General features: G+C 45.2%; 1 protein-coding gene across 2 annotated transcripts in view; it reads left to right on the forward strand.

Annotated features, from left to right (window-relative positions):
* The window catches only part of Zfhx3 (zinc finger homeobox 3), a 1006519-nt gene that overhangs the window by 647237 nt on the left and 345220 nt on the right, over positions 1 to 14062 (forward strand). The gene's annotated exons all lie outside the window — the stretch shown is intronic.

A 14062-nucleotide genomic window follows, 5' to 3' on the forward strand; every position in this document is an offset into this window, starting at 1 on the left:
GGAGGAAGTTCCCAGAGCATGGTATTTGCTCTCTGAGACTATTTTGACTAATAATGTCAGATACCTACCTCTCAATCCCCAGCATCCAGCAAAGTTCAGTCTTATTACTCTATAATGGCGTCATGTGCTAAATGCCCAGAGTATGTTGGACAGATCAATGCCTCTTCATGACATGTCTTCTCCGGGTCCTGCTTTGGGTTCATTCATGGGCATCGTGCCATTCCAGCACCATAGTTTTGCTGAACCTTCTTGAGAATAGGATCCAGCGGGCAGAACTGAACAACAGCTCTGAAAAATAATTACAAAATAAGGGGGAAGCAGCAAGCAAGAGACGAAAAAGGGCTTTTGGGGGGAATGTTTTGAAATAACGAGAGGAGATGCTAACTAGCTGGCTAGAGGCTACAAACACCCTAGAAATGTAAGGAGGAAGGGGGAACAGAAGACGTCCAGTTGTGGCCATGCACACCTGTAATCCCAATGCCACAGGGGGCAGAGGCAGGAGAGTCACAAATTTAGGGCAAGCCTGGGCTACATACAAAATTCTATGTCAAAAAAATAAAATTTTTTTAGGGGCTGGAGAGACTCTGTTTGTAAGGAATGACTGTTGTTTAGGGCACTGGATGCTCTCACAGAGGACTCAGGTGGGAACATGCTTGTCAGGCATCAGGAAGCCCTGGCTTCAGTCTGAAACACCACACAGACTGGATGGGGTGGTGCATACCTTGAATCCCAGCACTAGGAGGCTGACACATATCTGTCTATTCTACACAGTGAGCTCCAGGCCAGCCTGTGCTACGTAGTGAAACTTTGTCACAAACAAGACTTTGTTTGATGGTGCGTGGGTTATGTGCACGTGGGCATATATGTCCCAGAGCCCAGAGACAAAGAATCTCCCTGGAAGCAGAGTGATAGGTGGTTATACACTACCTCATATGAGCGCCGAGGACCGAATTCACATCCCTAGGCAAGTGCGGGTAAAGCTTTTGACCAGTGAGCCACCCCTCAAGTCCCAGAAGCAAGACTTAATAGGAACAATTTAGGGGAGGAGGGTGTGTGTGGAGGGATGTTTAAACAGATGTTTATTTCATTAAAAAGGGTGGTGGGAAGTGTAGTCTCTTGTCAGAGTGGGATGGATCTCCACATTTTAAAACCATTCACATTAGACTGGAGATCAATGGAGAGAAAGGTTCAAAGAAGAAAAGGGAACTGGGGGTGGGGGTAGGGGGATGAAGATTCAGCAAAAAAAAAAAAAAAAAAAAAAAAAAGCCTCAAGCAAGAGCCATTGTCCTTGGTAGAGAGCGCTGGAAAGATTTTCCTCAGAACAGACTTGGTTTAAAATCGCTGCTCCTTGGTCAGACCCTTGTAGTTCCCTGAGATGGTGACAAGTCCCATAATTGTTCTGACTTTGTTGGTTTTGCTTTTTTCCCTCCTCTTTCTCTCCACAAACCTATTCATGAAACTCCCATAAAACAACCCTACCCAGCCCTCTCTGTCTCTAGAAATATGATACATGGTGGATCAAGAGCGAAAAAAAAATTTTTCCCCCCTTTACTTCACAGCCTCTTGGCACGAGTTCAGCCCTGAAAGGGTTAAAATATCGGCACATTTCACTGGTCTTGAGTTACTCATAAACATTGGGCCAAGCAATTTCACTCAATCGCACATATTAACTTCTTAAGTTCTTCTCTCTGAGGATGTGGACTGTTATTTTATGCCAAAAGTCCCATAATTAAGTTTGACATAAGCGCATGGATTAAATATGTGGTTGGGGGGAGGGGGGCGCCGAATGGAAAGGTTTCTTTTTCCTGGTCCTCTTTTTATGCCATATGGAAACTGTAACCAAATAACGTGCAAAAAATTTTTAAGACAATTTCCAGTCTTATTACTCGGTGTTGTTTCCCAGGTAAGTCTTGATGTAAATCTACTTACAAAGCCCGATTCTTTTTTTGCTTTCTCAAATTTAGCCTTTAAAGCAACAGCAGGCTTTAAGAGCAGGGCACACCCCTTTAATCTCAGCACTGGAGGCTGAGGCAGGTGGATCTCAGTGAGCTCGTGGCCAGCGTGGCCTACACAGGGAGAGCTTGACAGCAAAAGAAAACAAGAATTAACCACATGACAGCCCCGAGAACTGGCATTATACTCTGTCCAGGGCAGAAAAAGAGATAAGGCATTTGAAGGTCTGCCAAAGATAAGGGACTGGAGGTACACGGTAGATAGAAACTGATCTAACTCAGGAATGGCTTAGATGCTAGAGTCATGGTGGTGAGGGAGCTGGACATTGTGTTGTCTTTGTCTGATGTGTTCAGACCTGTGAAGCGTGGTGGTTCCTTGTGTACTGATGCCACTGAGATATCATGAAAGCCTTCTCTGTCCCCAAAGGTTCCGGGGCGACTCTGAGAGCTCCTGTCCTCATTGCACGGCGTAATCATAATTTTACTTTCAATTTCTTGCCACATTCATGAAGGCGTCTTATGGCCTGAGAGAGGAATGTTGGTGTTCCTCCCTCCCTAAAGCCAGCTGAAAATGGCCTTTTCTACTCCTGCAAAGAGAAAGTACCCTCCTTGACTTTTCCCAATCTGAGGAACATTCTGGAAGCTAATCCTGAAAAAGAAGTCAGGCGATACACCTCCCAGTCAACACAGTCCAAAGCCCTTTCCAATCAGAACGCCTGCTACTCTTGGTCAGTTTTAGTTTCACTGAGCTATGTCCTGACCAAAAAAAAATCCCACAAAAAACAAATAAACAAAAAACGTGTTTAACACACCAAGAAGGGTTATCCAGGTTCCCACCAGCCTCAAGATCAACATACTCTGCCATCGTTCTCAAAAAATGTTCAAGTAGGACTGAGGAGATGGCTCAGTCAGTAGAGCGCTTGCCACGCAAGCCTGAGAAGCTGAGTTCCAACCCCAACAAGCTCATAAAAGAACCAGGCCTGGGGCTGTGCACTTGGAAACCCAGCTCTGAGTCAGTGGAGAGAGGTGGCCTCCTGGGGCCTGCTGGCCGGTCAACCTTGCCTGTTGGTGTTGAGCTCCAGGTCCCAGTGACAAATTCTATCTCAAAAGCATCAAGGTAGATATACCTCTACCCTGGGCAGTCACATACACACACATGTACATGTAACTCCCGTACACTGGCATCTGCATACATATGAACACACACACATACACATGTACACAATGTGCAGAGACACACACACACACACACACACACACACACACACACACACAACTTCGACCTACCCCCGCCCCACTGTAACCTTTTCATGTGTCTTTCCCTGTACTAAACTCTGTGCCTTTCTCTCTTAAAGAGAGCAGACCAGGGGCTTCTCACCATGGGTCTAGGAAGCACTGCTTGTCTCCATACCACAATGTTCTAACACACACAACCTTGCAACTTCTCGTATCACTCTTGAGAAGCCACAGGGAAATCACAGGGAAGAAAAGACCATGCTCCCACCACACAACACAGCTGCCATTAGATTCAGAAGATAATGAGTCCAAACTCACACAGTCCCAACAATGTCTCCATCCTACAGGTACCTCAGAGGTGTCTGAGCTCAGGATGCCCCCTGCTCCCCATCTCTTTTAACATTCTTAGGAGGCCCAGAGTGGATTGCGAACAGAAAACCTTAATGGGTGCCTCATACATATGAGAATCATTTGTCTAGGCTCAGTGTGACCTGAAATGTTCCCCTCCTTTTGGGAAGGGTTCTCTGCCATAGCTTTTAGATGTCCATCCCAAGACCGCCAAAAGCATTCTTGCTTCTTGTTTACCTTCCTGGTTTCAAGAGTCAATGAGTTACTTTAGCCTGTTGTTAAGTTCAGTCAATATATCCCAGGCATTGTGAATTGCATTATACCCTTCCATAGTGTTCCCTGTCTTAGCCACAAGCTAGGAGGCAGGCAGAGTGTGGCCTAATTGCCTATCCCCAACCTAAGTGGGGCACGGGGCAATACATTAAGAATCCAGATACTGAGCAGGGTTGTATAGACCTTCTTGTGGGGGCTGTTGAAACCCTCTGCACCTAAGACTTTCTTAAGTCTCCAGATGAGAACAAAAACACACTTTCTTTCTTCTCTGAACATGTCAGGCTTTTATCTCTGGGCTGGGGCTAATTCCAGTTCGCACCTTGTACCCTTCTTGCCCTTCTGGTTTCCCTCGGAGACACCTGCAGGACAGAGACTCTGCTAGGATCATTTCAGGTTGGACTTCTCATGGTCCAAACCATAGCTCTGCAGATGGGAGCGTGGCCCCCGTTCCCAGTGACTCCTGCATACCGTTCTCTGTCTTCTTGAGCATGGTTTAAAATGTTGCATGCTTGTCAGAACATGGCGGTATGCCGCAGACAGTGACTAGGAATGCAAGCTTGGAAGCCTAGCCACTTGTACCCACAACCAGATTCAGGCAGTTTTCATCCTTCTCCTCCAGCATGTTAACTCCTGGCAACTTACTGGCCTCGTCTGAATAACAGAGATATAATAGTATCTATCTCTGAAGGGTCACTGAGGGGATCACACATGGACTGGTTAAAGGCGGTGCTTGGTCTGTAGCTCAGCAAATATTGTTAAGCCGGGAACGTAGCTCAAATAGGTGGAGCGCTTGCCTGGCACACACAGAGCTAGGGTGTTTGACCTCCACCACCAAATAAATTAGTTGAGCTGTAGTGTGCCTTTTATCCTACCACTTGACAGGTGGAGGCAGGAGGATCAGAAGTTTGAAGTCACCCTTGATTCCACAGAGACTTAAAGACAGCATGAAATATGTAAGACCCTGTCTCCAGAAATCAATAAGGCCAGTGTGGTGGCACATGCCTTTAATCCCAGCACTCAGGATGCAGAGACGGGTGGATCTAAATAAATAAAATAAATAAGTATTAGCTATTAAAAAAAACCCACAGTTTAAACACAAAATTTTCTAAGACATATCAGCCGCATTGTTGTGGGGTTGAGACGAACTGGTACTTCAAAGATTTAAGATGCTCAGGCTGGGGAGATGGCCCAGTGACTCGAGTGTCCGCTAAGCAAGCGTGAGGATACGAGTTCTAGCCCACTTCTCTGACCTTCATCTGCTGCACTGAGGACACACACTGCCATGCCTACCACAAGGAACCGAGAGTGTGTGGGGATCCTGAGTCAGCATCGTGATTAGACATCACCTCTGCTACTTCCTCTACCTTGAAATAAACAGCAGGATTTTGTAATTCATATTTATGGAAGACCCTATTGAATAACCTTGGAGGAGTCCTCCGCCCCCTCCTTGCCCAAGTCTCCCCGTCTTGTCCTTGTCCTCCTCTGCTTGCTCTCACCGAGGTCATGCGCCATGCTGAGCATGGTTTGCACATTTACAATCAGAACATTTCGTCTGAGGTAGGAGAGTAAGTTTGAGACCAGCCTGAGCTGCTCTGTGATATCACATCTCAAAAAACAAACCAAAAACAAACAAACGACAACCTAGAGAGATGGTTTGACATTAGAGCACATGTTGTTCTTTCAGAGGACCTGATTTTGGTTCCTAGCACCCAACAGCCTGCAATATCAGCTCCAGGGCATTTGACACCTTTGACCTCTACAGGAACCCACATGCAAACACACACACACACACACACACACACACACACACACACACACTATAATTTAATTAAACTAAAAACCAATTAGCTTCCTTTTCTTCTTCTTTTTTTTTTTTTTTTTTTTTTTTTTTTTGGAGCTGAGGACCAAACCCAGGGCCTTGTGCTTGCTAGGCAAGCGCTCTACCACTGAGCTAAATCCCCAACCCCCTACCAATTAGCTTCCTTAAGGAGTCCCCCACACATACAGAAGTAGAAATACCAGCAAACATTTACTTTTCTGAATGGTTGGCCCCCATAGTTCTGATGTATCCTTTGGTTTCTGCATTGAGTCATCTTTTTCCAGGGGTCAATACACCATGTCTCTAAAGGTCCAGAGATAAAAGTTTAGGTTTCAAAAGTCACACTATTTCTGTCACAAGTTCTCAACTCTGCAGTGGTAGGTAGCACAGAAACACCAAAAGCTATCGATGTGCTAGTGAGTGGGCATGGCCCTGTCCTAATAAAACTTTACTTAAAAAACAAGTGGCAGGCCAGACAGGGCCTCTGAAGCATAGTGTGCACCTCATCTGTCTCCTGGTTTGTTGTTGAAACCCCTTTTCTACCACTGTTGTTTTTTTCACTAAGTGGTTGAGTTGCCAGGACCCCAAGAACGTGAACAATCGCTAGGTCCTTAGGGGTCCCAGCCCACATTTCCTTTAAAGCCAGCATTTTTCTCGGTGCATGCTTGCCGGATTAAAGCACCTCACAAGAGAAGAGTGCGAGTTCGTGGTGACAAAATGAACTTGAGTATTTAAGCCAGGTGGAGGGCCTTCAAGGGTTAAGTGTGGAAAGAACCACATTGTCCCCCATGAAAATAAGAGGGCCACTGCTGTCGAGGGCATGGGTGCAGAGGCGCAATTGTAGCCCAGTCCTGAGGAAGACCACGTGTCCCCAGAATCTGAACTCTTGTATGTGAATCATGCCATCTAAGACCAGGAACTTGGGCACCCCCGTGCCTTCCTGGAACCCAGTTCTGACAGGAACTGGCAGAAGAAAGACTACGTTGCTCTGCAGATACCAACACCATCATTAACCATCACCTCGAAATTACTTCTCTATTGTTTTTCCCTTTTAGATTCATATAAAATTAGTTTTCTTTATGAAAATATGCATCTAGCTCAGATAGAGCAGAGGCTGGGGAAATCGCAGCCTAGAGTTAGACCTGGGTCCCAATTAGTGAATCTTCTGCTAATTGGCCTCTCTAAGGCTCAGTCTTCCTGCTAATTGGCCACTCTAAGGCTCAGTCTTCCTTTCTGTGAAGTGGGAATTTTTTTCTCTGAAGGCTAAGTGAGACTATATTCATGAAGGACTTACTATAGGACTTAGAGCAGAGTAAATATCCCATAGTTCCTAGCATCTAGTGACAGCATGGGTAGTGATGAGCAGAGATAAAAGATGGCTCCTTAATCGTGGAGCTACCATCCGATCCCAGGAATATTTGCAAAGGAAATGCCGTTATTCAGAATAGCCAAAGAGTAAAGGCAAGCCACACATTCACCAAATGGCAAAGGGATACGATATGGCATGTCCATAAACTAGAACATTCTTCAGCCATACCGAGTAAAAAGTGCTGATCTGTTACAATGTGGGTGAACCTTGAAGACACTTGGCTAAAGGGGGAAAGCCAGGGACAGCAAAGACAGTCTGCCATGGGTCCATTGCTGTAGATTTCCTATTTGGCAAGTGTGGAGTTGAGTTGATTCGTGGTTGCCTGAAGCTAAAAGAGGGAACAAGGAGTGACTGCTGATAAGGGTAGTTTCTTCAGGGGATTATGAAAATGCTCTAAGAGTAGGTAATGGCTGCATATTCTATAAAATATTAAAACCCACTGAGTTGTATACTTTAAAAGAGTTAATTGTATGGCAATAAAACTGTTGCTTGTAAAAAACATTGCCTTTAAGAAAACAAATTCACACATCAAAACTTAATCTGTGTGTGTTTGGAGGCTGGAAGGAAAGCAGTGGTTAAGAGCACTTGCTGCTCTCGTGAGGACTTGGTTTCAGTCCACAGCACCCAAGTAGCTGTCTATAACTCCAGCTTCTGAGGATCCAACAACCTCTTTGGACTTCTTCGTTACCTACACTCATGTACACACACACAGAGAGAGAGAGAGAGAGAGAGAGAGAGAGAGAGAGAGAGAGAGAGAGAGAGAGAGGAGAGAGAAATAAGGGGGCCAAGAAAACATATGAAAATCCTTCTTTTCCTGCAGAACTTCAAGTGGACAGAAACAATTCCTGTCAGACCAGGTTAGTTCTGCAGTCTTCCTGTGAGTCCTCATGTACCGTGGTGCACCTGTGGAGGCCAGAGGCCTCTCTCCAGTGCTGGCCTTCACTTCCACCTTGTGGGAGGTACAGTTTCTTGTCATCCATCAGGGTGTAGAGAGAGGCTGCCTGTTTTCAGGGATCCCCTGCCCCCCCATATCCCATCACCACAGGGGTGCTGGGGTTTCACTTATAAACCATGACATGTGGCTTCCTGTGGATGTGGAGGCCTGAAACAAGGTCTTCCGTTTGGTATGACAAGTCCTTTACCTACTGAGCCCTCTTGCCAGCCCCCATTTCCAAAATTGCCTTAGAACCTTGTCTTTGATGCAGAGTCCTGACCCTTTCCAAAAAAAAAGCAAATCCAGTCATTGGGAAAGCTAGGGAGACAGTGCCTACCACCAACCCAAGTCATGCTGATCCCGGGATATGTGCTCGTGCTTGAAAAATCATGCTCAGGGCTAGAGAGGGACATGTCACCTAGCATTTGCAGAACGCCAAACCCAGTGCTCTGCTAGGGGGACCAGGAAGACTCAGTCCCTCCAACTAGAAGCACCAAGTTGAGTCTGGAAGACTTTTTAAAAAAAGTGAGCGGGTTGGGGATTTAGCTCAGTGGTAGAGCGCTTGCCTAGGAAGCGCAAGGCCCTGGGTTCGGTTCCCAGCTCCGAAAAAAAGAACCAAAAAAAAAAAAAAAAAAAAAAAGTGAGACCATAGCTGGAGAGATGTCTCTGTGGTTAAAAGCACTGACTCTTTTATAGAGGACGCAGGTTTAAATCCCAGCACCTACGTGCCAGCTCACAACTATCAGTAACTCCAAGATCTGACCCCATCACATAGACATACATGCAGGCAGAACACCAGTGCATGTAAAAAAAAAATTTTTTTTTAAAGTGAGACTAACAACTGACCACACAGAGACTAGTGCCAACAATGAACAACAGGAACTCTGTGGACCACGGAGAATTCAGAAAAGCGAGCAGCGCCAAGAGAGGTGTTTGCTGGAGAAAACTTTGGAGGCGAGACATCCATCCCTCTTGTAAGGAGGAAAATGGAATGACCTGGAGAAGAAAGTGGCAGAGACTGTATGTGAGCTTTTCGTGTTTACATGTGAATTAAGACGACCACCATTGGTAAGGCAGAGTCGGACCAAATTGGCCTTGCAGGACCCTAGGAGGCTGGCAAAGAGATTCATGCTTTGGAGAGCATGAGGGCTTCTGGGAGCCTCTGAACAGGGACAAAGCAGGCAGGAGCCAGGGATGCAAAAGCAGAACCTGGTAGAAAGGCTCGGTGAGCATTTTTGGAATGAGATAAATAACAGGGCAGGAGCCTGGAGAACTAGAATGCTCCAGAAGATTAGCGATAAAGAAACTGATTGGAGGATCGAGGATCAGTACCCCCATGACAACCTTTGCCCCCAAAGAATAAGACTGCCGTGACAAAATTCCTACTTTAGTTAAAAGACCAAAGCAATCCCGGTGTTCTTTCTTTCTTGCATTCTTGATAAGACAGATACTGACTTGAAAGAAACAATTAAGGGGGGAGATTATCATGGCGGCCGAGAGGGACATGCAAATAGAAGACTGGATTCAGCCAGGCTCAGAGCTGAAGAACACGGACTATGGGGTAAGGAAGAAGGGACAATGGAGAAGCCAAGTCAGGCCTGCTGTGTTTCAGTTTCCACCTTTAGGGCATTCCTAAATTGAGGAAGGCAATTCCTGCAAAACAGAGCAGCGGACACCGCTTGGGAGTGGCTGTCCTGATTCCTGAATACCTGATAAGATTCCCATCCAGACGGGACATTCCCATTGTGTAACAGTTGCCTTCAGGTTTCCAAACAGGGTTTTACAGCTAAAAAAGATGTCCCTAATGGTAAAATAAAGGCAAACAGAAGCAACTTTTTTACCGTCTAGCAAACCATGGTAGTGTAGTGTAGCATCTAAGATACCAAATCCTTCTTCACCATTCCGAAAGAGCTGGTGTTTCTCCTACTGTACTGGGTCAGCTTGACTGAGATGGGTGGACAAAACAACCCCGACTTCATGGCTGACAGTAGGCCTGATGACGGTTCTCTAGTCTCTCCACAAGAGAACACCAAGCTTCCCCACAGGGTGAATCCAAAGCAGAGTAAGGGAGTACGCCATATACACCGCCTAAGCCTTCCAGTTTGGGCTGCTATCCCATTTGTTATTACTGTTCTAATAGGTCAAAGAAAACCCCATGGCCTGACCAGTCCACCAGAAGACTGTACTCAAGACAAAGACAAAGGACAGGAAAGTGTGTGACCACTTTTCCATGCAATGCAGTGTGTCCTTCCAGAGAAAGGGCAATTGTCCTTTGACTGTGCTTAAAGTCCGCTTAAAGAGAGCAGTGAGAAGCCACATCTGCCATGCTCTGTCTTGGTCCCTCTAGAAGAGGACAGCCCGTGTTGGGATGTTGTTATACCTATCCAAATGTGAAGCTTTCAACTTCTGTGAAGTAACTCCATATGAAACCTTCATGTGTGCGTGCTGCATGCATAAGTATGCATGGTGTGCATATATATATATATATGTATGTGAGTGTTCACAGGTTATGGACACACATACATGCACATGCGTGTGGAGGCCAGAGGTTGACATCCGGTGACTCCGGATATTACTTTCCACTTTTTATTTAAGGCAGAATCTCTTCACTGAGTCATCAAATCTATGTATCCAAATTGCCCCGAGGATACTCGGTGTTTGCCTTTTAATAAAGCCTTGGGATTACAGGCAGGCTGCATACTTGTCCTGGCATTTACATTGGTGCTTGGGACCTAAATTATGCTTCTCACAGCTGTGTGTAAGTGTTCTACCCACTGAGCTATCCAACCTCCTGATAAATTCTGTTAAAGCCATGAAGAGATGGAAGGAGAAAGAGAAAGACAGACAGACCTAGGAGGGAGGGAGGGAGGGAAGGAGGGAGAGAGAGAGAGAGAGAGAGAGAGAGAGAGAGAGAGAGAGAGAGAGAGAGAGAATGAGAGAGAGAATGAGAGAGAGAATGAGAGAGAGAGAGGATGAGAGAGAGAGAGGATGAGAGAGACAGAGAGAGAGGATGAGAGAGAGAGAGGATGAGAGAGACAGAGAGAGAGGATGAGAGAGAGAGAGGATGAGAGAAAGAGAGAGGATCAGAGAAAGAGAGAGAGAGAGAGAGAGAGAGAGAGAGAGAGAGAGAGAGAGGTTTTTCTCAGTATATTCCATTTCATTACTCTGCAGGGTGTGAGCCCTTCCTGTCTAGTAAGGGTCTTAAACAATTGGGTCATATCTCATAAAATGTCATCCTACCTCCTGCTTAGGGCGAATTGCAACACCATGGGAATATTCACAACACTGACCTAGGACCCGAAGTCTCCATTCCATTGGCTAGTAAACGCCTGGACAGCTGACCCAGCCTAGGAAAGGCCTGATGTAAACTAGCAATGTTCTATTCTTGGGGCATAATTGATGTGCTGTTCTTCTTCTTTTTTTTCTTTTTCATCAACAAATGATTTACCAAAATACTGCACGATTTCCTTAAAAAATGTGACCCTCCCTTTCCTGTCTCCCTTCTCTTTTCCTGGATCAGGACACGGTTTCCATTGGCTTTACAAAAAAAAAAAAAAAAAAAAAAAAAAAAAAAGTGGTTATTTCAGCAACTCTCTGCAACTTGTCTCTGTGCCTGGATTCCGAAGGAGTTCAGAGAGGCTAATGTAAGTCACGGGAGGGGATTGAAGGCTCTGATATGAGCAGATATTCCCTGGAACTCTCTGCATCCCTCCGAGACCAGTGGCTTCCTTTACATCTCACAGCAAACCCCACAGTTATAAAAAGCCAGCTGACTAAATAATGCCATAGGAATCTTAATGACTAGGGTCACTTGGCCAACAACATGACATAGCTTTTTCCTCTCAGAATTCAAACATTCAAAATTACAAATATCCCATCCAATTCAGACTTAATTATCACTGTCCAAACTTCAAGAACTTTCTCTGTTTCAGTTCTGTAAGCTGAGGAACAGTGCGGTACAGCTAAGAACTGATGAGTAAGCCTGTTTTTGAAGGGCCACTGGGGAAAGTACCAGAGTTGTTGTCTCTTCCTGATGCCCTGCTATTTCTGTGATGGGATAGCTCTTTGCCAAAAATGCCTAAATCACCTAGAACAGATTTTGTCATAAACAGAATAGAGTTAGCTTGTGTTGAGTCCTGATGTCTGTCTCCGTAGACCAAGAGTGTAGCCCCTACAGAGAAGGTTTTTGTTAATGGGTGGATACAGACAATGGAAATAACTCTCCTGAAACCCCAGGACTTACCAGTTACCATCCCCCTAAACCAATGTGGAATTAGTCTGCACTGTCAGCCACACTGGAGGGGGCCAGCACCCTTGGGATGTCCCCGTGGCCCTGCCTAGCAATGGCATTTTCTCTGTCTTGTAAATGGCCCGCTTGCAGAACTGGTTACATCTGGCCTCTTCCGCTCCAGTCCCAGCTCACCCATTTCTTCTGAGGCTAAAAAAATCCTCAGTGCAGCCAGCAAGAGAGTACCCAGTGACAGACAGAACCACGGCAGACAGAGTGAGGGTTCCTAGCTGTTTGGGAAGGTATCTCCTCACAGTCCTGGGATCAGTTCTCTGAAAATCTATTTCAGTCTGCCTCACCATCCAGGCCATTGTCTTTTCATCTGTTTGCTTTTAATGTCACCAAGGATGGCCTTGAGTCCCCCAGTGCTCCTGCTTCTACCTCTGGACTATGGGGTAGGGACGGGGGAGCTACCAGACGTGATCTAAGAAGCGCTGAGAGCAAACTTGGGCTCTTGTGCATCTAAGACAAAGCCTCTCTCTACGGAGCTACATCCCGGTTTATCATTGCCTGTGATAGTCATGGTTCTTTTAAAATAGACAATTATTTTTCAGTACCAAGAATTATTTAGTTAAATAGAAATTACCACCTATCTACCAGTTACCAATCTGGCTTTTTTGTATTATCAGAAAAGTTTTTGTTTTCTCTCTCTCTCTCTCTCTCTCTCTCTCTCTCTCTCTCTCTCTCTCTCTCTCTCTATCTATCTATCTCTGTTTTTTTTATTCAAAATATTTAGTGCCAGAACTATTTGATGATTCAGATCCCCCCTCAATTTTGTAATGTTTGCATATACATAATGAGTTATTGTAGGAATGTGATCCCTTTTAATTTGATATTTATTTACCTTTCCCATTGCACATTATACACATAGCCTGAAGATATTTCATACAGTATTTTTAGCAGTGTGATGACAGTCTGTCATCTGAGGTCAGGTGAAGAATTTTCTACTCATAGTATTAAACTGACTCTCAAGAAGTTTTGGAACTTTTTGGATTTCAAATTTTTTTTAATTAACATGCTCAACCCCCACCCCGATCTCATCTTGTGTGTGTGTGTGTGTGTGTGTGTGTGTGTGTGTGTGTGTGTTGTCTGCATGAACACCAACAGCCAACAGTCATCTTCAGAGGACTGATTCCAAAACCCTTTTCAGATACCAAAGTCTGTGTTCCAATGCTTGAGTCCTTCATGGACAGTAACATGGCATTTGCATTTAACCTACACACATCCTCCTACATGCTAGGTCCCTTCTAGGTCTCTTGTCTCTAATGCCATGTAGGTTCTGTGTGAATTGTTTTACTGTACATGCTCAGGAAACATTAACAAGAGGGAATGTCTGGGCCAGGCCTATATACATGTAACTTTCTCAAATATCTTAAATTTGTACTTGACTGGGTGGGTCAATGAGGACTGGGAGATAGGGAAAACTTAGTGTGCATTCGTGAGTGTGTGTGTGCGTGTGTGTGTGTGTTACTGTGTGTGTGTTACTGTGTGTGTGTGTGTATGTACATATACAATGGCACACACGCCTGTACAATGCATGTGTGAGTAACTGTATCTCACTGTATTGGTAGGTCCCACTTTGAACATACTCTATCTTATTACCATTGTTGGATCTGTTCAAGGGGAGATCAGAGCGATGGGTCCCAGGTTGATGGCTCAGCTTTCTTATTTAACAAAGAGCTGGTATCTGGAAGACGCTCATTATTTATAAGACGACGTCATTTGTGCTGAAGATCGTGTACCCCTAACAGTGCATTGTTTTGGCTTTGGATGCTGTTTGGGTGAAAAGAAAAATCCTTTATTTGTAGGTTGGAATTGTGCTCCGCTAATGCATGTCCAGGAT

This window comes from Rattus norvegicus, chromosome 19 (genome assembly GCF_036323735.1).
Source record: "Rattus norvegicus strain BN/NHsdMcwi chromosome 19, GRCr8, whole genome shotgun sequence".
Taxonomy (NCBI): domain Eukaryota; kingdom Metazoa; phylum Chordata; class Mammalia; order Rodentia; family Muridae; genus Rattus; species Rattus norvegicus.